General features: G+C 43.1%; 1 protein-coding gene across 1 annotated transcript in view; it reads left to right on the forward strand.

Moving 5' to 3' along the window:
• The first annotated feature begins 7,242 nt into the window (after nt 1-7,242).
• LOC139461996 (leucine-rich repeat-containing G-protein coupled receptor 5-like) overlaps nt 7,243-26,131 on the forward strand; it is a 146,130-nt gene continuing 127,241 nt past the window's right edge. Inside the window, exon 1 of the mRNA XM_071243489.1 lies at nt 7,243-7,679. The gene's annotated coding sequence lies outside the window, so the exon portion shown is untranslated. The remainder of the gene's footprint in view (nt 7,680-26,131) is intronic.

The following is a 26,131-nucleotide window of genomic DNA, read 5'->3' on the forward strand; positions in this document are numbered from 1 at the left end:
TATGGTGGGCATGGCGGGTTTGACGGGCATGGTGCGTATGACGGGTATGTGGTAATGACGGGTATGGTGGGTATGACGGGCATGGTTGGTATGGCGGGTATGGCTGCTATGGTGGGAATGACGGGTATGGTGGGTATGACTGGAATGGCGGGTATGACGGGCATGGTGGGCATGACGGGTTTGACGGGCATGATGGATATGGCGGGTATGGTGGGTATGACTGTAATGGTTGGTATGCCGGGTATGGTAGGTATTACGGGTATGGTGGGTATGACGGGTATGGTAGGTATGACGGTCATGCTGGGTATGACGGGAATGACGGGTATGGTGGGTATGATTGGAATGGTTGTTATGACGGGTATGGTGGGTATGACGGGCATGCTTGGTATTGTGTGCATGGTGGGTATGACAGGAATTGTGGGTATGACGGGTATGGTGATACGACGGGTATGGTGAGTAGGGTGGGCATGACGGGCACGGTGGGTATGGCGGGTATGGTGGGTATGACGGGTATTGTGTGTATGACGGGCATGGTTGGTATCGTGGGCATGGTGGGTATGACGGGTATGGTGGTCATGGGAGCGACAAACCAAGGCTCATAATCGGGGCGAATCTGAGATTCGAAACCATGAGCATAGGATCCTGGCATGGTCGAGGCGAATTGCGGACTCTATGGCTGGGCCATCTCCTCTCTGGTACAGCTATGATGTGTTCAGTAGTGCATATGAGTATTCATAAGGAAACTGTGTAAGTGACATTGCTGTAACTCCGTCCGCGATGAAGCAAAATTAGTGGTTAAAGCGTTCGCTCGTCACGCTGAAGACCCGGGTTCGATTCCCGACTTGGGTACAATGTGTGAAGCCTATTTCTGGTGTCCCCCGCCGTGATATTGCTGCAATATTGCAAAAGGCGGCTCACTTACTCACTTAAAAGTACGGAAAATGCATAGATCTATATGACAGTTGCTACCACTTCACTGTCACGCAGCTGTTGAACCTAACCCATACCCATCCCATCCCAACCCAACCCACATTTTTCCCTACCCACCCAAAACACTCCAACTCACCCGACATATTCCCATCCCATGACCACCGCATCTCACATTTCATCCATTCGACCCGTGAAGATTCGGGGTAGAATAGGTCTTCAGCAACCCATGCTTGCCGTAAGAGGCGACTAACGGGATCGGGTGGTCAGGCTCGCTGACTTGGTTGATGCATGTCATCGATCCCAATTGCGTGGATCGATGCTTATGATGTCAATCACTGGACTGTCTGGCCCAGAGTCGATTATTTACATACCGCCGTGATATAGCTGGAATATTGCTGAGTGCGGCGTAAAACAAAAAACAACCCCAAAACAAACAAAAAACCCAACCAACCATTTTATCCAATAAACCCATGAAACAACGGAACACGCAAATAGCCTGTTATTCAATAATTTGATGAGGCGACCGTTCTCGATAGACAGTATTTGAATATAAAAACGAATGACATTTTAATTTCATATTACCTCGCTGTACGCTCTCGCGATCGCCGCCCCCTTGTACGTCTCTCTGGAAGATTGTCGAGGCATTAAAGTAGACTGATGCTCGTCATAGATGAAGAAAAACACGCATCTGAGGGCGACATTGTTGCTTTGAGTAGCGAGACCAAAATATGTGTTCATGCCGAAGTAGTTATAAGAGAGGATGATCATTTTCTCTCTGTAAATCGGATATTCTCTGTAATCAGTGACACCATCTTATCAAAACGACCTTCCTCAGATCAAGTAGTCTTGGTAATGTTTTCAAAAATCAAATTTTGTTTCAAGCCGGCATCTTCTCTAAACCGGCCTTTATAGACTGAGGAGTGAGTGAGTGAGTGAGAATGGATTTACGCCGCTTTTAGCAATATCCAAGCAATACCACGACAGGAGACACCAGAAATGGGTGTCACACATTGTTTGTTTGTTTGTTGTGCAACGCCGTACTCAGCAATATTACAGCTATAAATAATAGAGTCTGTGCCAGACAATCCAGTGATTGACATCAACCAAGTCAGCGAGCCTGACCACCCGATCCCGTGAGTCGCCTGTTATGGCAGGCATGGGTTGCTAAAGACCTATTTTCCTCCGGAACTTCACGACCTTCACACATTGTGCCCATGTCGGGGATCGAACCCGGGTCTTCGGCGTGACGACCGAACGCTTTAACCACTAGGCTACTTGATCGCCCCTATAGACTGAAGAGAACCCGCCTCCCCCCCCCCCCCCCCCCCCCCCCCACCTCTTAGTTGATTTTATCATAATTATGTTTGATTTTCAATTGAAAATATCTTAAGTTAGAGATATTAATTATAAAATAAACTGTACTGGTGAACTGTACTGACACCCCCCCCCAAAAAAAACAACAACAAACAAACAAAACAACAACCCCCAAACAAACAACAAAAAAACCCAACCCAACAACAACAAACAACCAAACAAACGAACAACAAAACAAACAAAAACAAAAACAATTTTTAACCCCCCCCAAAAAAACCCCACAAACATAACAACAAACAAAAACAAAACAAAAACAAAACAAAAAAACACACAAAAAAACACAAACAAACAACACTTCTAATTTTTCAAATATAATTGATTTTAAAACTTATAAAAATTGGAGAAAAAGAAATCGCATTATACACAACTGTTGATGGGTATCTTAGACATCTTATCTTTGCTGCAGGAATGAGTGATACTTAAATTGACACATTCAAATTTAACAATTCTTAAAAAGTTTCAATTTTCAATTACATAAAAAAAACAATCTCGGTAATTATACTTTCTGAGTACCATTTACTCACACCTGAATCCGGAATACTACTGGTAATGCAGGGTAAATGGAACCAACTCACAAAACGCGTTTGAGACAAGAAGGCGGCGCATAGAACTTGGACCAACATGTTTGGTTTGTTGCAGGGAGAGATGGTGTACGCATGTTGTACACGTGCAGGTCATGACGATGACATTGACTACGCTCCCGTAGACACACGTTTTGCTTATAAGACTATTCAGAGATCGGTGTGATAAGTCGATACCAGAATTCTCTAAAAGTCGGTTGATGTATATTAATTAAGAAGAAAAAACCCCAACATGTCACATTATCGCGTATACCGATCGAGTGTCGTATAATGTCATAAATTTCAAGGAGAAAGAAAGTACAAATACATCTCAAGCATTGTCAAAAGGTTAAATATAGCATTGCCACTGGGGTGTCCGCATCAACGCAAAAGCGCATCAGAGCCGAAGGTATCCCTCGTGACAAAAGCGAGAGTAGTTTCATTAGCCCAACTAAGTCGCGAAATCGTCTTGTTATCAAATCGCAAATCGACGATTTTGACCAGTGCACTGTTCGCAAGTTTGTACACAAAAGGTATGTAGTGCGAAAACCAGTGCCAACTCCAGACACTATCAATGACATGATCAAAACTGTTTTGAATTATGAGGGTTCTGGAGAAAGCAAACGGTTATCTCTAAAACATATTGGATTTATAGTCAAATCACAAGGTGTTAATGTAACGGAAAGATATGGTTGCAAAGCGCATGCAGTACTGAGCATTCAATAAAAACGACCGAGATGAGAACGGCCAATCATCTTTATTGATGAAACGTGGTTCGGCATATGCACCACGCTGTCCCAAAATATTGGCAGTTGTAGGATGATATGGCCATAGGTGGGGTTGAACGTCCGTCCGGGGCCGGACCTCGGCTGCTCACAGTACATGCAGGGTCCGAGGACGGAGTTGTACCAAATACACTGCTTATATTTGATGCAAAACTCAAAACAGGTGTTAATCATGATATGCATCAATCAAGTCAGCGAGTCTGACCACCCAATCCCGTTAGTCGCCTCTTACGACAAGCATAGTCGCATTCCACGGCAAGCATGTGTTGTTGAAGACCTATTCTTACCCGGGATCTTCACACAAAAACACCGAGTCGAGCTGCATGTTAAGAACGAATGTTTGCAATCGGAACAGTCCGACTGTTGTAAGCATGTCCTATGTGTTGAAGATGGCTACTGTTAACGGTAAATAGCGGCTGAAAGAGAAAAGGACAGCATCATTGTCGAGCTTGGTCGGACGAGTGGATCAGATACATAAACCGCATCAAAATGTGAAAACTAGTGCTATGATTATCCATGAATCTCAATATGGACGATGTAGGTGAAACTGTACATTCTTGAAGCTATGATTATCCATGTATCTCAATGTGGACGATGTAGGTGAAACTGTACATTCTTGAAGCTATGATTATCCATGTATCTCAATATGGACGATGTAGGTGAAACTGTACATTCTTGAAGCTATGATTATCCATGTATCTCAATGTGGACGATGTAGGTGAAACTGTACATTCTTGAAGCTATGATTATCCATGTATCTCAATGTGGACGATGTAGGTGAAACTGTACATTCTTGAAGCTATGATTATCCATGTATCTCAATATGGACGATGTAGGTGAAACTGTACATTCTTGAAGCTATGATTATCCATGTATCTCAATGTGGACGATGTAAGTGAAACTGTACATTCTTGAAGCTATGATTATCCATGTATCTCAATATGGACGATGTAGGTGAAACTGTACATTCTTGAAGCTATGATTATCCATGTATCTCAATGTGGACGATGTAGGTGAAACTGTACATTCTTGAAGCTATGGTTATCCATGTATCTCAATGTGGACGATGTAGGTGAAACTGTACATTCTTGAAGCTATGATTATCCATGTATCTCAATGTGGACGATGTAGGTGAAACTGTACATTCTTGAAGCTATGATTATCCATGTATCTCAATATGGACGATGTAGGTGAAACTGTACATTCTTGAAGCTATGATTATCCATGTATCTCAATGTGGACGATGTAGGTGAAACTGTACATTCTTGAAGCTATGGTTATCCATGTATCTCAATGTGGACGATGTAGGTGAAACTGTACATTCTTGAAGCTATTAATAATCATTATTTCACATATTTTATATCATTTAAGAAAAGAAGCAATACAAAAATAGTATAGACCCTTTAAACCATACTTATTCATTACTCCAAAAACCTAATCTCCCGAACGATTGCATTTGAAGACTAGATTACGGAGACAGTGTTGAACCGGAGACTCGTAAATCTTCGGATGAGCCATAGGAAAACCCCATTAGAGAGCCTCCAGCGCAGATGGGCTGATTCTTATTTGACTGAAGCAATTGTCATGCGATAAAACCAGAACAATCTCGATTGCTGGTTACAAATTAGCTTACAAAGCTCAATTAAGTAGATATTTGCAGCTACAAGGAATATCCAATTGCTCAGTATTCCAAGCACAAAGCAGCTCTGTCGGGCTGGATCTAGGCAATGTGATCACCGCATATCAATCCTCTAAAGTGCAAGACTTAGTTTTTTTTGGGAGGGGATGGGTGTCTGAAATTCATTATTCCCAAAGCAATTTTATTTTTTGAATTGTGGCTGAGTTTTTTAATGCTGTTTTAGTAATTTGAAAAAAATGTCATAACGGTGTTTGCGCTTAATGTTGCAAGGAAGCAACTACATACGCTAGGTTGTTAATCCAGTGGATATTTGAATTAGTAACTCGTCCCCAAATGTTGCAGGAGTGTTTGTTTATTGTTTAACGCCGCACTCGGCAATATTCCAGCTATAAGACGGCGGTCTGTAATGATCGATACTGGACCAACCGATCACGTTAGTCGCCTCTTACGTCAAGCACCGTCGCATGTTACGGCAAGCATAAATTGCTGAAGACCGTAACATCTCTAGAACCTGTCTCTTCGACCTCAGACAGGAGATGAGTACCAGAGGGCTTAGGCGACGAAATTGGATGAGTTATTTCCCTTAACCGTGCTAGGATGCACTGACCGCGGGGGTCGAATACCAGTTTTCCATCGATTATGAACCTTGGATGGTTGTCAGCACCAAACCCGTGCTCGTTGGTGTCATGCGCAAAAATGATAAAACATATGTACAGCGATCTAAATCATACAACAAAAATACCATTCAAAAGGTCGTTAAACACATTCACTCTCCATTGTGTTTACGTTTTGCTAAATCACGGATGATCTGTGTCAGATATTGCGTGCAACAAGGTTTTTATCTTGTCTCGCTATCTTCAAACTTACAAGATACTGTGATACTGTGAATGTGTGATAATGTTTTATTAAATTTTAGAATTGCAAACACCGTTCGTGTAGCTGCGAAATTTATCTTTTTAAAACCTTCACCTTATGGAGTAATACCTGCGTTAGCGGGTGACTTATATATCAGCACTGATGCCTTTTTGTCAAAGGTTTTGTCAAGAAAACAACCCGTCAGAAACCGGTACCACTCTCAGGTGTTGCCTTGCGCAGAGGACAACATTCGCCATTGTCAAGTCTCCAGGTGAGATAGGTATACCTCCGGCTACTTACACACTGTTGATGACAGATCGTTGGTTAAAGCTATATCAGAATATGACGATTGAATCCATGACAAAGGAAATCCCCCTGCGCAGCCAATTAATGCTGCGCTTGCGACTGGCTCAACAACCGAGCACCCTTCCTTAAGATCAATAGTCGTCTGCCTCTCGCACACAACGCCCTCTATCGCCGTCCAGAGATCCTCGCAGGGATGCGAGTGTTGAGAGAAGCGTTAATGGGCAAATGATAAAGCTCTATGGTGAATGGCCGTCTTCTTTAACTATAACATGAACGGTTTAAAAGCTTTTGAGATGATGAAATGACAGATTTCAATAGGACATGACAAGGTAGCCGAAAGACGGAGATACGAACGGAATAATAATTGACATCCGGTATATATGAGGTAAACTTTTGATGACACGGTCGGTTCTCGTGATTGCAGTGTCCGTCAAAGTGTCAAGGTGAGATGTCTTATTTATTTTCGCTGGGATCATAAGGAGTTATAATAAAAAAAAGAACTTGCTAAGACGCGGGCATTACGCCTACCAGGAAATGACGATGTTTCAGTCATATGTTATGTTTTTTGGTGAAGATATGGACGTTCTACGATTCTTGGATACTTAAAGATACAGGAGAACCGTTTGGCCATTCTTACAAGAAGGTTCGATCAAAATCACGCTCGAGTTCTACAGGAATTAACACGGGTGTTCTCAGGATTTGGGGGCTAATGAAAAACGTCTTCATGTAATCCCCTTTTGAGGACTGCGGAATTGTGTATTAATTGAACATCAAATGTTACTCCGTGTGGATGGTTCCTTTCTGTGCAAGAAACGATACACCGTTAACCTCAAGATTCGGTGGAGATAAATATATCGATCAGGCAGTCTTCACAACATCTACTTATACAGATCACCAAGAGGCATCTGGTATTCTGTCCAAACAATGATACAATAAGCATATCTACTGCTCGAGGAACAAGAATCCATGCATCTGTAGCGGCAGAGTGAAATAGATTAGGCGCACCGGTTACATTGCACGAGGGACGCAAGATATCCGTGCAGCAATGGCATGACATACATACTATACTGCACGAGAAGCACGAAGAACAAACACGCTATTGGTCTATTCCATGAGGAAGTTGAAATATCCATGTATCTCGTGACGCTGAAATAAACATCTGAAGATTTGCGATGGACACAATATCCTCGTGCAACCCGTTATAGTGTTAAAAAGTGAGCGCATAGCGAGGTAAGTGTTTTCTTTGAAAAACAACAGTTGAGCACCTCGGGGATATATTTAGACTGATCAAAGGAGTAGGTAATAAAAGGTGTTTTGTTTGTAATTGTCTGAGTATGTTTGTTGCCATACAATGCAGCTATGTCGTGAAGGCTCAATGTCGGGGGCACGGGTGGCCCAGTCGTTTGAGGTGCCGCGATTCGCTGTGCAGAGTTGCGTCCCTTGGGCACGCCAGAAACCTATGATTGTGGGTTCGAATCCTGGTTCACCCCGATTATGTTTCTAGGTTTGTCAGCTCCAAACCCGGTCTCGTGGGTTTCACCGAAGTGGTAAAGGTCTGAGACCTGCATCACTTCGGGCTTTCCTCCCACATTAAGCTGACACGCCGCGGCATGAATGCAATACTGTTAAAAGCGGCGTTAAACCCAACTCACTCACTCAATGTCTTGTCTTGCCGTGCACGTTTTGATCTCTTATAAGTGTAACTGTCTGTAACGAGAGATATACAGAACAATATCGTTATTTCCTATGCTGTTTTGCATTTTGGTTAACATTCTGTACCGTAGTACCTGTTTTATATTCGAGGTGAATGCATGAAGAAGTCTTCAGCAACCCAGGCTTGTCGTAAGAGGCGACTAACGGGATCGGGTGGTCACGCTCGCTGACTTGGTTGATGCATGTCATCGTATCCCAATTGCATGGATCGATGCTCACGTTGTCAATCACTGGATTGTCTTGTCCAGACTCGATTACTCAAAGACCGCCGTCCTACAGCTGGAATATTGCTGAGTGCGGCGTTAAACAACAAACAAACAACTCTGGCTGTATCAACATTTGGTAATTGTAGCTTGGGTCAAATACTTACAGAAGCCCATTACCACTGTGACATTTTCCCCCATTATCTTGGAAATTCAAAATACTTAGTTAAAGAAAAATCAAGATAAACTGAATTCAGCAAATGAACTTCCCAAGGCACCACTTTTTGCTTTGAGGTGACTGTTGCAATATAATAACTTGAATTTTCAAGGTAGCATCTTAAATATTCAAGATAAAAATATTAATGTAATGGCCATAAATTCCGTAAATACTTGCTTATGTTCATATATTACGCAAAACACACACGCTAAAACCACGCGACGTGGAGATTACCCTAATCAACATTTTGACATATTTTTGTCGTTCGTATACGCATATGTTGTTGTCACGAGTCCAAAGTAATGTTGAAATGTTTTTAGTTCTCATTAGGGTGAACGCTTCTGATCGTTTCATTTCAACTTCTGACCCGTGAAGATTCCGGGGTAGAACAGGTCTTCAGCAACCCATGCTTGCCGTAAAAGGTGAATCTGCATGTCGTAAAAGGCGACTAACGTGATCGGGTGGTCTGGCTCGCTGTCTTGGTTGATGCGTGGATCGATGGTCATGATATTAATCACTTGATCACTTGATTGTCTGATCCAGACTAGATTATTTACAGACCGCCGCCATATAGCTGGAATATTGCTGAGTGCGGCGTTAAACAACAAAAAACAAAACAAAAACATTACAACTTCTAATTTGTTGGCTCGTTTTCTGAATAATTCAGATGCCGGCATGAACCTGTTAAGGATAATAACTGATTCATTGTTTGTGACGACGTTTCAGGGCTATGTCCAGTCCCATTCAGCCGATGAAAGGGCAAGAAGTAGCTCTGAAACATTTCTACAATCAATAAAGAAGCTTTTATCCGTAAAATATTAACGCTTCATGTGTTAATCTGTTAATCATCGAGTCTGGACCAGACAATCCAGTGATTGATATCATGAGCATCGATCCACGCATTTTGGATCGATGACATGCATCAACCAAGTCAGCGAGCCTGACCACCCGATCCCGTTAGTCACCTTTTACGACAAGCATAGTCGCCTTTTACGGCAGGCGTGGGCTGCTGAAGACCTGTTCTACCCCGGATCTTCACGGGATCTTCATTGTGGAGCGTGGCCATCGTCGCTACATACAGCGTAGGTGTTGTGATAATACAACGGCGTTGCCGTCGCAACTTTCTTTCATTCCTCGCCGTCCATCCAGTCCGTGCATGGCGCTCTTCACATAGATTCGTTAGTTGGATATAATAGGTCATAGCCAGTGAGCTCGTAGAAGTTGTCGCTGTTCTGGTGCTCACTTGTTAGGAACACTGATTCACTCCGCCATGGCTTTTTTCAGTGAGACAATGCCTTCCATTAACCATTGTTACGCACTGACGGATCAAAGAAACGGAATTATATGGTAATTTAACAGTGTGTTGCGTTTCAGCTGTAAACTATGCTATTCATATTAGTTTACGACTCTTGTCATGAAATTCATTACGACTCTGTAAAGATTCGGGTTAGAATTGTTTTTCAGAAACCCATGCTTGTCATAAGAGGCGACTAAAGGGATCGGTGGTAAGACTCGCTGACTTGGTTGACGCATGTTATCGTATCCTAATTGCGTAGACCGATGATTATCATGTCAAGCACTGGATTGTCTGGCCCAGACTAGATTATTTACAGACCTCCGTCTTATAGATGAATTATTGATGTGGCGTTAAACAACAACCTATTCAAAATAATCCAAGACTAAGCAAAGTAGGACAGGTGCACAGAACAGACAAGTCGTCCTCAGCAACCTATGCTTGTCGCGAGAGTCGACTTCATGGATCGCGTGGTCGATGACTTGATTGATGACGTGTCATACAACCCCGACGGTGACGATCGTAGCCCGTAATATAAATCACTGGTTTGTCTGGTCCAGACTCGATTATTCACAGGTCGCCGCCATATAGCCGAAAATACTGCTGAGTGCTGCGGTAAACAACAAACAAACCACACGTAATAACTGACTAAATTGAAAATATGAGACAGCTGTATTGTTTGATTGTATCTCAGCGAAGTGTTTAGTTGCTCATTATATCACCCACTTGGTTCGTTCAGGGCCTGACTGTATTATACTACTCAAAAGAAGTTAAAGACCACTCGATTCTTTCATATTACTACAGTTAGTCCGCCATGTCAGATTAACTATAGTGATATGAAAGCGTCGAGTGTTCTTTAACTTCTTTCGAGTAGTATATATTTTAATATTGCCGGAATAGTCATGCCTGGCGTAAAATAATGCTCAGTCACTCACACTCTCACGTGTTTTAGAAAAACAGCTAAGGTGATTCGTCTCATGCAGCATAGTTTTCACCTCAGACCATGAGCTAGTTTGGAAATCGTATTGATTTTCTCCATGCGGCAAACAGCTGCGAGGTTGTAACAGTGGTGTTTGCGTGGCAGCAAAATCTGCTGAGTATGTAGTTTTCTTGGAAAAGTACAAGTCATCACCAGGATCCAGGGCCAAGCACGTGCCCTGTACCCCAAGGATGGCAGTCAAGTTGGCGCATTTGTTCTTGATTATTGTCACATAGCCGCATTGAGACGGTGCAGATAGTTGCTCAAGCCAACAACTACGGGCTTGCCTGATCCAGACTTGAAGTACGGCTGGAATAATTGCGGCGTTAAACAACATGCAGCATCGCCAGAGTCATAGTGAATATGACAAATAGGACTATTGGCAAATGACGCCTTGGGAACCATTATAATTCGGGCTCAGTGGACTTCTTTGAATGTTCAGACATGTGAACATACGGGGTAGAATAGGTCTTCAGCAACCCATGCGTGCCGTAAAAAGCGACTATGCTTGTTGTAAGAGGCGACTAACGGGATCGGATGGTCAGACTCGCTGGCTTGGTTGATGCAAGTCATCGTATCCCAATTGCGTGGATAGATGCTCATCACATCAATCACTGGATTGTCTGGTCCAGACTCCATTATTTACAGACAGACGTCCTATAGCTGGAATATTACCGAGTGCGTCGTTAAACAACAAACAATCTGAAACTAGACACGAAACTTAAGCCCAAAAGAATAATATGATGTGAAAAGGATTTCTGCTATTGATTGAGCTGCTTTGACACGAATGAGATTTTGTCAATACGGAGCTTGGAATTTCAGCGTAGATTATTTATTTATGGCGAATACGAAATGATGAGGATGAAGAAACCCTGGTTAAACCACGGTCTTGTCATGCGGATAATAGTACCTTGTCACCATGGTGATGCCTATTTTTTATATGAAAAACAAACCTAGTGCATATAATTGTAATTTTTTAAAAAGAAATCGAACATATTGATAAATTTTGGAATTATGTAAATAGCTATATTTTATATTGGTAATGTTTCATTTGTAACTTAGAATGTTAGTGGCTATATCGTCAAAGGGGGTTGAAGTAGTGTACAATTATTATCACCCTGAGAGGATATTTAAGACCACATCATTCAAAGTACATTTATTCTTACCTCGGTTTTAAACGTAGTTTATTTGTTAATTTTAACTGTTGGCTTAATTGCATACCATCATCAGCAGCTGAAGGGATGGTGTAAACCCTGCTGGGGAGCCCTGCAGGTAGCAGAAGCCCCCACGGTCCCTAGTGAGGTGGCCTAACTTTGGTTGCTGGTGATCTTTAGCCCATTTTTATATTGTATTGTTGATTGAAAATGTATTCTTTTAACTGTTGTCAACTAGTTTAAAAATCGAAACTGTGATACTCTAGTTATCTTACTGTCCATCGTTGACAGCTTTTTATTAACTCAAAATATAATGATTATAACTGTTTCGTCACCATATTGCTGAAATATTGCCGATGTGACGTTAAATTTCACTCACTCACTCACTCACTAGATAACACATTGCCAAGAAATACCAGCCTATTTGTTAGACACAGAAGAACAGAGAACTTTACTTGAGTAAGATTATTGACAACAATCGATATGCGAATACGAACAGAATGTCGTCACAGATGGACTTAAATTAATGGATAGTTCTATTAGCTATAAGAAAATCGTGTGTAGGTGTAGTTATCATTATTGATTTCCATGATGGCATATCGATTAGAGTGGCATTTGTGAGGGGCTTCGGTGATTAGGATCATTGTCTTTAGCATTGTCTGTTTTGGTTTTTTGGGAAATCTTATCAGAGATGTTAACAGCATGTAAACACGCACGTATTTGATTCACATCTTCTAGCCCTTAAACGTGAGTAGGTACTTACGTTTTCATAATCAATGACGGGGCACGTGAGAGTGGGAAGTGTCTGAGGTGTGTGTGTTTGGTGTTTTTTGTTTAACGCCGCACTCAGCAATATTCCAGCTATATGACTGCGGTCTGTAAATAATCGAGTCTGGACCAGACAATCCAGTGATTGATACCATGAGCATCGATCCACGCAATTGGGATCGATGACATGCATGAACCAAGTCAGCGAGCCTGACCACCCGATCCCGTTAGTCGCCTTTTACGACAAGCAGAGTCGCCTTTTACGGCAAGCGTGGGTTGCTGAAGACCTATACTACCCCGGAATCATCACGGGAAGTGTCTGAGACCTGCATCACTTAGGGCTTTCCTTCCTCATTTAGCTGACGTGTGACATGCAATTTTGTAACTGCAACACTGCTCAAAGCGGCGTTAAACCCAACTCACGCATAATCAATGACCGAAATGGTAGTGTTGGTAGTGTTGGAAGTTTGTTTGTTGTTTAACGCCTCACTCAGCTATGTGACGGCGGTCTGTAAATAATCGAGTCTGGACAAGACAATCCAGTGGTTGACATCATAAGCATCGATCCACGCAATTGAGATATGATGACATGCATCAAACAAGTCAGCGAGCCTGACCACCCGATCCCGTTAGTCCGTTACGACAAGCACAGTCGCCTTTCACGGCAAGCATGCGTTGCTGAAGACCTACTCTCTACCCGGAGGTAGTGGCAGTGGTAGTGTTGGTAGTAGTCGGAAGTTGTAATGGTGGAAGTGGTGGTGTTGGAAGAAGTTGAAGGAGTAGTGTTTGTGATAGTGGAAGTTGAGTACAAGGCCGACCATCAGTGAAAGCACGAGGCCGACCATCAGTGAAAGCACAAGGCCGACCATCAGTGAAAGCACAAGGGCGACCATCAGTGAAAGCACAAGGCCGACCATCAGTGGAAGCACGAGGCCGACCATCAGTGAAAGCACAAGGCCGACCATCAGTGAAAGCACAAGGCTGACCATCAGTGAAAGCACAAGGCCGACCATCAGTGAAAGCACAAGGCCGACTATCATAGAAAGCACAAGGCCGACTATCATAGAAAGCACAAGGCCGACTATCAGTGAAAGCACAAGGCCGACTATCAGTGAAAGCGCAAGGCCGACCATCATTGAAAGCACAAGGCCGACCATCAGTGAAAGCACAAGGCCGACTATCATAGAAAGCACAAGGCCGACTAACAGTGACAGGCTGTCTCTGGTATCCAGCCCGAACACTACATCACTCCTCTCACACGGCAGGCAGGGAGTCTTTGTCTTACATTTTTGGTCGTGCACTTCATCACCTGGACGTCGCTCTTCGCGGACACAATGCATAAATTGGTTTGCCTTTAAAGTTCGGGAGACGGCTGGTGTGTGTCATGGTAGATTTTCTCTTCGAAATGTCCTTCTCTTTTACCATTGGAATATATCATTTTTAAAATTATTTTGGAGGGGGCGGCGGTGGCCCATTCGTCTGAGGCGCCACACTTGATGTCAGCACCATACCCGTGCTCTTTGGTTTCACCAAAATGTAAAGCATCTTTGACAGCGGCGTAAAACCAAACTCACTCACTCACTCACTCGCTATGATTGGTGAATTCGACCATGATACAACCCTCAAAGGATTAGAATAGTTCCACCAAAAAATCATTCGAGGGGGGGTTGAGGGCGCATCGAAATCATATGGACGCACAGAGAAGCAATACGAACAGACATTGTGTCATTGACCAGAGCGGCAGTTTTACATTTTACAAGAGACTTGGGACCCGGGAAGATTCCAGGGTAGAATAGGTCTTCAGCAACCCATGCTTGCCGTAAAAGGTGACTATGCTTCTCGTAAAAGGCGACTAACGGGATCGGGTGGTCAGGCACGCTGATTTGGTTGATGCATGTCATCGATCCCATTTGCGTGGATCGATGCTCGTGATATCAATTACTGGATTGTCTGGTACAGACTCGATCATTTACAGACCGCCGTCATATAGCTGAAATATTGCTGAGTGCGGCGTTAAACAACCAACCAACCAACCAACCAACAAGAGACTTGGGAATTCACGGGCAGTCTTTGGTATTTCGTGTTTGTCACGAGAGGCCATTTTGTCAAGTAATCAGATTCTTGGATGAAAAAGAACGCTGTATGATATGATCCATGTTTACTTTATTCAACTGTAATTGATTTTGAAAAACATAGGTTGTTTTTTCATTCCCGTGCAAAACAACGTGAAGGTCTGGAGATCCTTGTCAATCTTAACACCTGGGAGTTTTTGAAATAATGGTTGCACCCCGTGAGAAGTGGAAATAAATCAGCACTTTTTACATCCACGTCTCTGGCGTGGCGCTCTGTCACCAGGTGGCGTTCTGTGTGTTATGTGCGGATTGATTTAAATGAAAGAGACCCGTGAAGATCCGGGTTAGAATAGGTCTTCAGCAACCCATGCTTACCGATAAAGGCGACGGGGCGACTAACGGAATCGGGTGGTCAGGGTCGCTGACTTGGTTGATGCATGTCATAGTATCCCAATTGCGTAGATCGATGCTCATGATGTCAATCACTGGATTGTCTGGTCCAGACTCCATTATTTTAGACCGCCTTCATATAGCTCGAATATTGATGAGTGGGGCGATTAACTACAAAAAAACAAACAAGTTTAAATGAAAGAAATATCACAAACATATGCGAGCAGATTAAAAGATTCTCAAACTAGGCGAATCAATCTTTTGCCCCATTAGAACTAAGGTGACAACAGAAGGATTGATCTTGCCAATAGGCCATGCTGGTCCTGTTTCACCTTGCTCTCATTCGATCGTAATCCCAGTGTTTTAAGTATTCTACTGAGCGTTAAAAGGGATACCCATATATTAAATACCCTCCAGCATTTTAACGAATCACCACAATATGGATTCTGTCCTGTGTGTGGACGTCTACTAAGCTTTTAGCAATATTCAACATCATGGCGAGTTCTTAAAACTAGAATGTCGTTGCCCGTGTGACTTGAGTCTGTCCTCAGAGGGGCACGGTTTGCCCAGCCTTCTAAATTCGCTGTGCAGCTTTGCGTCCCTTTGGGCACGCCAGACACCTATTTGTGGATTCAAATCCCGGTTTGCTCTGATGATTTTTCGACGTTTGTCTGCACCATACCCGTCCACGTGAGTTTCACGAATGTGGTAAACATCTGAGACCTGCATCGCTTCGGGCTTTCCTCCCACATCAAGCGGACCCACCGTGATATGGAACACTGTTCAAAGCGGCATTAAGCCCAACTTACTTACTCACTACTCTGTGACCAACAAAACAATCCTTTCTTCAGTCCCAGGGCACCATTTCATCCCCGAACCCCTATAATTAGCCTGCTGAGGGCGACGCTACTGTCTAGACATTCTCCGTACACGCGTTGAAAACGCATGGTACACGCATGCTCCACGCGTTGAGCACCCGTTGAACACGCGTGACCAACGGGTGTGTCATGCGGGTAACCCGGAACCGTGTTTTAGCTGAATTTGACGAACAGAACAAAAAGTTGCTTTCCTATCCGAGAGAAGGATGGTCATGAAAGCGTTACAGAATGCCCTGAAATGCGTTTGATTCTTATCAACCATCACGGAAATATGTTTTTTACTTTCAGACAAGCTGAAAGAACATCCCCTTTAATTAACAAAGGTTATTTGCCCTTTGCGCCATTGCTACTCATTTACGGTTCGGCTCAAAGAAACTTTGTACGCCCACTGCTCAAGCCCCACCACCCACCCCCACCACCGCTTAGGTGCAACTTTCAGCGCAGTACTTGCACACTCGCAGAACATAAGTGAGATGCTTTTTTGTTGTAATTTCTCTGATGGAATGGCCATGCAAAAATACCTAATTGTATCAATTACATGCAATTTTCATTTTCTCAGTACACATGGGTAAGGTTTCTTTTTGAAGCTCTTAAAGCTTTGGGCCATGCGTGCTCTCATTCGAAGCTCACGAAACACTGAATTGGCTTAAAATAATTGCTCTGCTACACCGACAGACGTCCTGACATAACATTCTTACAACCACGAAGCTGGACACTTTATATGGATGAAGAGCAGTTACGTGATGTCTGCAGAATATTTTCTGATTAAAGTTAAAGGCAGGACAGACCACAACAATGAATGAGAAGCTCTATAAACGACGGTGGCCATTTCGTTCGTATTGCTCAACAAAGTTTCTGTGGTGCAACTTAAATGGCAACAAATAATACACAAGGCTGATACAAGATACGTTTTTCTTCTTGAAAGACTTGGCAGAAATCCTTCTAGATCAACAACAGTACGTCGACTAACAGTACGTCGAGATACTTCTTCATCTTGGCAACAATGTGTATTTTTCGGGGGTACGTACTTTTTGTCACAAAAATGTAATCGTGCTTTTTTAGAAATGCTTCTTTATATTGTCAGAGGTACTTCTTTATATTGTCAGATTCGCTGTGCACGCCAGAAACTTATGATTGTGTGTTCAAATCCCCGTTCGCCCCAATTACGTTTCTAAGGTTTGGTAGCACCAAACCCGTAGAGGTAACCGTCTCAGACCTGCATCATTAAGTTCTTCCTTCCAAATTACACTGTAATCTGGCACGCCGTGATATAACTGGAATACTGTTCAAAGCGTCGTTAAACTCACCCACTCACAATATATTGTCAACAAAAGAGACAAAAACCCTTCCCATAATCATAAGAAATCTCTGCAAAAATCTGTGTCGATTGTCCAATTCAGGCTTATCATGAGCATTTATTTATATATAGTGATGATACCAGGTGTTCGCGAAGAGGTGAGCGTTGTATCCTGCCCCACTCTATTTCAGAAATACTTCCAAGAGTTTTGTTATAATGTCAACTTTGTGAGAAGCACTCCCTTATATTGGCCTCTTTTTCATAAATGATATTATCTTAACAACTTCGTCAGAAGCAAATTCCCACATTGTCAATCCTTCAGCAATATTTCTTTATTTTGTCAGAAATATGTCTTCACCTTGTCAGACTTGTCAGAAATACTGACTAATCAGGTCAGTCTTTGGAATATACATTTATCCATATCAAGCATGTTTGTCTTGCATTAACCATGTTTGTCGTACATTAACCCGATCCGTATCTCTCAAGAATCTTCAAATCAATGATCTTTTCTTCAAATCTGGTAGCCGCCTCCGTGGTCTTGTGGTAGAGCGTCCGCCCGGAGAGCGGAAGGTCCGGGGTTCGATCCCCGGCCGCGTCATACCAAAAGACGTTAAAAGATGGTACTTGTTGTTACCCTGTCTGGCGCTCGACATTAAGGGGCTAAAACAAGGACTGGTCGGCTCGGAGTCAGTATACTGTGTCTGAGTGGGGTATTCATGTTAAACTGCGGCATGGTATCTCAGTGAGCTAGCACTATAAATCGGCATCAGTCCGGACTAGTACAAGCAGCCACACACACACACACACGTGCATACACGTCGCTATATAAGTGCAATAATCTTGGACTCGACGTTAAACCCAATTTCACCTCACCTCACCTCTTCAAATCTGGACCTGTTGCTTCATCTGATTTGACACACCATATACTATGACAAAGGTCAACCGGATCAGTCTTCCATGGATACTGTCTTTTTGCACAACCCACCAACCTCTCCCGGTAGTGTTGGAGTAATGTGCTTGTCTGGCGAACGATCATCAACGTGCAGGTGGTCCCGAACTACACTTCATCTTTGTAACCGAGCCTCGGCAGTCGTCCGCCCGACTGATGTTTTCGTGTTTTTGGCGTCCTCTCATCCTCCTATCGAGTACAAGAGAGATCCATCAACATTTTTTAGCTGCAAAAATGGAAGACCATTTCAAAATGTTTGAAAAAACCTCTTGATAATCAGAAAGGTAATCAGGCCCAGAAGGAACAAGATGAATCACGTATGAGGATAATGAGTAGCTTCAGATTTGGCGAAGACGGCAGGACTGGTAATCTAGATCTGCTGATTGATGTTCCCTAGATATGGTTTATGAAGTGAACTGATATCTTGTGTGGGAACTCAGCTCTCTTCATCACATTAACATCGAACATTCAGGTTTTTAAAAAATAAAATGACAAATTATGATGCAAAAATGATTAATGTAAGACATTATTATCAATACTCAACTTCAACGTTTGTAGATGACTCTGCAAAAGTAAAAGGTTTCAATATTTAAGTTTTTAAGACTTCCCATTAGCTCAAATATCACCTTACTGAAATATGATATTTGTTTTTGATTGTTTGTTTGTTTCACCCCGCACTGAGGTGGTCAGACTCGCTGGCTTGGTTGATACGTGTCATCGCATCCCAATTGCATGGATCGATGCTCATAATATCAATCACTGGACTGTCTGGTCCAGACTGCGATCATTTACAGACCACCGTCTTATAACTGGAATATTGCTGAGTGCGGCGTTAAACAACAAACAAGCAAACATCACTGTTTTGAATTGAATTGACAAAATGTGAAAGGTCGATCTCTAAAATATACCAAATTGGATCAGATTTGGTCTGTTTGTTAACAGTTACAAAGTCTATATCCCCCTTGATTCAAAGCACCCTTACCGGTCGATGATGCGACTTAATGGATTGTATGGCCATCCTCCGTGACTTGGTTGATAGCGTGTCATTGTTGCTCATGACATCAATCACTGCTGTTTTGTCCAGATTCGAATATTAGCAGAACGCCGTGTGTATAAGGCTAGGCGCTAAGGTTTATTTGTTCTTTCTAAACATGTGTCTGCGGGGTAGCCTCGTGGTTTAAACGTACGCGCGTCACGCCGAGTGCCAGGGTTCCAGTCCAAGGCCGTAGTTAACTTTCTTTTGACCGGGGGGCAAACAATTGTACAAGTATCACTTGTCCCCAGCTTGTATTTTCATGATTCAAATAAAACTGTTTTCTATAAAAGATCCAGAGTTGCCCCCCCCCCCCCCCCCACACACACACATGGGTACAGCGTGTGAGGGCCATTTCCGTTTTCCGCGCCATGGTATAGCTGGGACATTGCTAAAAGCGGCGTAAAACCATACTCGCGCACTCTTTTCATTTATCAAGTTATGCCACTGTCCATGTTTACCTTGTATCACCATAATGTTTTGCCTGTACACATTATCAGCTTGTTTCGACCTTCTATCACTTGGTCTGTGCATGTTTCCATAATCAGAGGGCAGAGTCGGCCTCAATCCCCGTGTCTCTACCCGGGTCTCCGTAATCCCATAACACGAACACTTACTGAGCGCTGGAGGCGGCTACAGCCGCCATCACTAGCATTAATATCTTGATCGGTTACAGCTGTGTTTAATTGGATTCTTCAAGCGAGCTCGGCTAGTCCTTGGAGTCTGACAGATCTCCGGTGTAAACACGGGTTTTTATTTGATTAAAAACTCTGTTGATTTATTGGATCGTTTCAAAACTAATTTAGTGGCAAACCAGATTGTCAACTTCAGGAGTGATATGTATTGTGACGGATGGCGGCGTGATGAGTTGATAGTAATATGACTGCATATTTATAATGCGCCAAACACCACTCCCAAAAGCGCGCCCAAAGCCATACATTATTGCCTTGGTCAATAATACCCTGTGCACTCGATTTTCTTTCTCAGCTTCTTGGGGATTATACAAGGTAAGCTGCCTGTGAGGCATCTCATCCTACCGGATACCAATTCACTGCTGGGTGACAAGAGGCACATTTCGAGCTTAGTCACGAAGACAGCACATGCTTCAGTTGGGGGCGGGGGCACGGGTGGCCCAGTCGTCTAAGGCGCCGCGATTCCCTTGTGCACGCCAGAAACCTATGATTGTGGGTTCGAATCTCGGTTCACCCTGATTATGTTTCTAGGTTTGTCAGCACCATGCCCGTGATCGTAGGTTTCATCAAAGTGGTAAACGTCTGAGACCTGCATCACTTCGGGCTTTCCTCCCACATTAAGCTGACACGCCGTGATATACCTGGAATACTGTTAAAAGCGTCGTTAAACCCAATTCACTCTCTCAGTTGGGGGCAGGGTCGAAGCCCTGGAAACTCTCAGGAGTCAGTTTGCCGACCCTCTTTGGGTTGTCAGCCTCAGTGTTGATAGATTCCGTCTGCAGGTTGGGATGCATCGTCAGCAGACTAGGTCAAGACGTGGAGCTTCACTAGAATCACCACGCCAGGGGACTTCTGGTTAGAATTGGTCCCACGCTACACATGTGCTGGTCGTTACAGGCGACTTGGTGGATCGGGTGGTCAGGATCGATGACTGGGCTGGTTCATGGCGTGTCATCCTACCCCGACGGTGTGGCTCGTTGCTCACAATATCAATCACTGGTTTGTCAGGTCGAGACTTGTTTATTTACTGGCCACCGTCATATAGCAGGAATATTGCTGAATGTGGCGTTAAACCACTCACTCCCACAAATGCAATTACGTGACATATTTACTTTGTTAAAATAGTCACATGCAGTCCCGCTGAATGAACATATTCTTGAGACAATAGCAAATAAATCACCATTAACCCGAACTTTGGTTTCAATATTTTGTAATCATAGTTGTATCCGCTGTTTGTGTACTACGTTGTATATCACATTAGAGTTATCTCCCCTTGGAAGCAAAACTGGAGCTCCAAGCATCGTCTTACGGGTATGAGAAAAAGATCAAGTTATCACCATCCCTATGTTCTTCTATGGTATCGGTTTTGCTGATGCCAGGAGCTGAGTATTTCTTTTCATGCGAACATTCTTGATCACCGAAGATAATAAGTAGAAAGTTCGCATGTTTTCAATTTTAACGCGATCCTGTTCCCATGACAACAACACGTCTGCCACACAAAGTATTGGATCATATATGAAGATTCGCGAGCAGGTTTGGGGAAAACAGTGGACGTTTAAAAGCAGAATTGCTTCTGAAGTGTCTACGTCTTCTCGAGCTCGTCTCGTGTTGCAAAAAATATATTCATATCACTCATTATATGTAACCAGCTGTAATCAAGCCTTAAGGTATGAAACTGTTGAGGTGAGCTGAAATGGGGTTTAACGTCGCGTCCAAGATTATTGCACTTATATAGCGACGTGCATGCACGTGTATGTGTGTATGGCTACTTGTAATAGTCCGGACTGATAGCGATTTATAGTGCTAGCACACTGAGATATCATGCCGCAGTTTAACATGAATACCCCACTCAGACCCAGTTTACTGACTCCGAGCCGACCAGTCCTTGTTTTAGCCCCCTAATGCCGAGCGCCAGACAGGGTAACAACAAGTACCATCTTTTAACGTCTTCTGGTATGACGCGGGTGGGGATCGAACCCCTGACTTTCCGCTCTCCGGGCGGACGCTCTACCATTAGACCACGAAGGAGGTCTGTGAAATTGTTGAAGAAAACTCTTGCGTCACTGACAGATTTACATTGGAACGGTGGTTTTATCTCCCTTTAATGAGCGTACAGCCTCTGTATTATGACTAGGCTATCAATATGTTAATATATTAACCTAATTATTAATAAAGAGAAGGGGTGAGTGAATGAGGTGTGTGTGTGTGTGTGTGTGTGTGTGTGTGTGTGTGTGTGTGTGTGTGTGTGTGTGTGTGTTGTGTGTGTGTGTGTGTTGTGTGTGTGTTGTGTGTGTGTGTGTGTGTTGTGTGTGTGTGTGTGTGTGTGTGTGTTGTGTGTGTGTGTGTGTGTGTGTTGTGTGTGTGTTGTGTGTGTGTGTGTGTGTGTGTGTGTGTGTGTGTTGTGTGTGTGTGTTGTGTGTGTGTGTTGTGTGTGTGTGTGTGTGTGTGTTGTGTGTGTGTGTGTGTGTGTGTGTTGTGTGTGTGTGTGTGTGTTGTGTGTGTTGTGTGTGTTGTGTGTGTGTGTGTGTGTGTGTGTGTGTTGTGTGTGTTGTGTGTGTTGTGTGTGTGTGTGTGTGTTGTGTGTGTGTGTGTGTGTGTGTGTGTTGTGTGTGTTGTGTGTGTTGTGTGTGTGTGTGTGTTGTGTGTGTGTGTGTGTGTGTGTGTTGTGTGTGTTGTGTGTGTTGTGTGTGTTGTGTGTGTGTGTGTGTGTGTGTGTTGTGTGTGTGTGTGTGTGTGTGTGTGTTGTGTGTGTTGTGTGTGTTGTGTGTGTGTTGTGTGTGTGTGTGTGTTGTGTGTGTGTTGTGTGTGTGTTGTGTGTTGTGTGTGTGTGTGTGTGTGTGTTGTGTGTGTTGTGTGTGTTGTGTGTGTGTGTGTGTGTGTGTGTGTTGTGTGTGTGTGTGTGTTGTGTGTGTGTTGTGTGTTGTGTGTGTGTTGTGTGTGTGTGTGTGTGTGTGTGTGTGTGTGTGTGTTGTGTGTGTTGTGTGTGTTGTGTGTGTGTTGTGTGTGTTGTGTGTGTTGTGTGTGTGTTGTGTGTGTGTGTGTGTTGTGTGTGTGTGTTGTGTGTTGTGTGTGTTGTGTGTGTTGTGTGTGTTGTGTGTGTGTGTGTGTGTGTGTGTGTGTGTGTGTGTGTGTGTGTGTGTGTGTGTGTGTGTGTGTGTGTTGTGTGTGTGACCGCGGAGGCGGTCTTATTAATAAAACTCCGAGGGGACCTGGGATAGAATGTATCCCCAGCACCCTATTGCCCAAATTGGGGAACCTGTTAGCCGTGGGTTGCAATCTCATTAAAACCAGATCTTAGTTCTCGCTATCGCTAAACAAAGATCTGAGGACATCCCATTAAGGGGCACGTCAGAACGACCTTTCATCCAACCAATCAGAGCGTCGTGTACCACATCATGAAAGTGACAATCGGAATTTGTTGTCTAATCATGCAACCACGAAATATTTGACGGGGTATTCCGAACGACAGCTACGGGTTTTATGATTATATCCATGCAATCTAGGCCATTTATAAGCCATTCCAGAATGTTCTTATCAGTTTTAATTTTTTTAATCGAGAATACGTCAAGATATGTTTCCAAGCGTAGTCGCCAGTTTGAAACTAGTGTCGTAAAGCTCGAGAAAGCTGCCTTCTGATTGGCTAATGTCGATTTCTTGTCAGTGATTTCATTGGTCGGTCAAAATCCGCGAAAGGTCGCTCTGACGTGACCCCTAATGGGATGTCCTCAGATCTTTGTTTAGCGGTAGCGAGAACTAAGATCTGATTTTAATGAGATTGCCGTGGGTTGCGTCCCTGTGTCGGGAGAGGAAGGGAGTCAATAGTGTTCCTTAGTCCAACACACCACTTCGACCCTAACTATGTCCAGACGGGTGGTAGAAAGGGACAGATTCTGTCATTCTGCTGGTCATGTTAAGCCCTGTGCATACACTATTTCGCCCCAACATTTTGCATTAGAAAAAAAAAATTAATTCTAAATGTCTATTATATATGTATCAAATTATGAACTTGCTTGGTATCTGTGGAGAGGTTACAAATGTCACAAAACTCAGATCTGGCTCTCTCCTGGTAGAATGTGCACGGAGACAGAAATCTGCCAATCTGCTCAAATTAAAAGAGTTTGACAATGTCAAGGTGGCTGTCTCAGTGCACAAGACACTGAATTCATATAAGGTCATTGTCCGTGACAGAGCGCGCTACCTGTCTGTCGTGACTGAAGATGAAATTGCCAAGGAACTTGAACAACAGTCCGTCACAGCTGTCAAACGATTTACCGTAAAGAAGGATGGTGTGGTCGGACCAACAAACACCCATCACTTCACATTTGCCTCAACATCTATCCCTCAATCTATCAAGTATTCAGATTCATTATCTTGCAGGGTCGGGCAGCCTTGTGGTTAAAGCGTTCGCTCGTCACGCCAAAAACCCGGGTTCGATTCCTGACATGGGTACAATGTGTGAAGCCCATTTCTGGTGTCCCCCGCCGTGATATTGCTGGAATATTGCTAAAGGCGGCGTAAAACCATACTCACTCACTCACTCACTCATTATCTTGCCTTCAGGCACGTCATTTCAGTTTATAATCCTGGGCATTTTAGAACCAATAATGATCTTTCTACAGGCCAATGTGACATCATCTGTTGCTGGTTGCCAAGTCATGTAGGCACAACAGGTAACTCAAAAGCCAATGCTACAGCTAAAGCAACTTTTGAAAAACCTTTATTTCCACTCCCTATCCCGTACAGTGGTTTCAAACCAGCCACCGAGCTATACACGGCACACCCAAGTAGAATCAATAAACTTAACGAATTTAAACCAACAATCAGTCATACCTACTCGGGCTGTCAGTCAAGACATGATGAGGTCGTTTTGCGACGATGTCGTATTGGCCACAGTCGGTTTATCCGGGTAGTGTATTCCTTGTGATGGAGGGTTCGCCGCATACGTTGCTTGACTGCGTTGACTTTGCAATCACAAGGCATTCATATTACTAAACAGTAAATCTGAAAGATGTGTTGGCCTGTGTAATCTCATTCTCAGCTAATTGAAGGAAATTGGTCTGCATCATAATTGTAAATATGCATTTGAATAACAAATGTCTTGTTTTTGAATTCGGCGTGATGTTTTTTGTCAACAAAGATCATTGAAGACTACCCGGACTACATTATTGTCCTGTGAGACACGTCATCACTGTAACTGTCATCAACCACTGTGTTTAAGCCAACTCATTGCTGAGGATTTTTTTTATATTGGCTAGTATTGTGTACAACCACTAGTAGCTAACGTGATGACGTAAATCCTGCTGGGTATCATGCAGGAATTTGAGACGCTTCAAGTCCCCATGATCCCCAGGGAGGTGGCCTAGCTTTGGTTGCCGGTGGCTTATAGCCTGTGTTTTAAACAGCTGTAAATAATAATGGTATGATACAATATGTTTGACGAATATGCTTTACAATGTAAATTTGTATTCATGACTCAACTGTATACATATCAATTTGTTCCCGTCGCTATGCTGCTGAAATTATGCTGATGCGATTTTAACTCACTCACTCACTTATTAATATGCTAAAAAATAAAGATATTTAAAAAAAATAGAAATTGCTCCTCTTCCATGCCACTTCTTTCGCGTTTTTTAGAAATAGGTACAGCATAGTGTAAACTTTGACAATTCTTTATCTTCTTTTGAGTAGTATACAAATAAGGATGATAGCGTTTCCGGTGGATCCTTATGGTGAAACATGGGAACGGTATACACATGTAGGGAGGTGGTGTTCAGATTAACAAAGTAATTTATGCAAAGTAATATTCAAAAACAATTTATCAAACATATTTGAGCATAACAATATCATGTATACAGTTGTTTAAAAAAGAAGAAAAAAAGACGTACTATATGCCACCAGTAACCAAAGCAAGGCCACCATGCTGGGGATCATGGGGACTAACGGTATAGCGACAGGACCGAGTTGATATTTTCATAAGTGAGTAAAAAATGCAAACTTATATTTCAAAACAAATTTTATCAAACATATATGGGTACAACGATAT

This window comes from Haliotis cracherodii, unplaced genomic scaffold (assembly GCF_022045235.1).
Source record: "Haliotis cracherodii isolate W230 unplaced genomic scaffold, xgHalCrac1.p SCAF_15, whole genome shotgun sequence".
In the NCBI taxonomy this organism is placed as follows: domain Eukaryota; kingdom Metazoa; phylum Mollusca; class Gastropoda; order Lepetellida; family Haliotidae; genus Haliotis; species Haliotis cracherodii.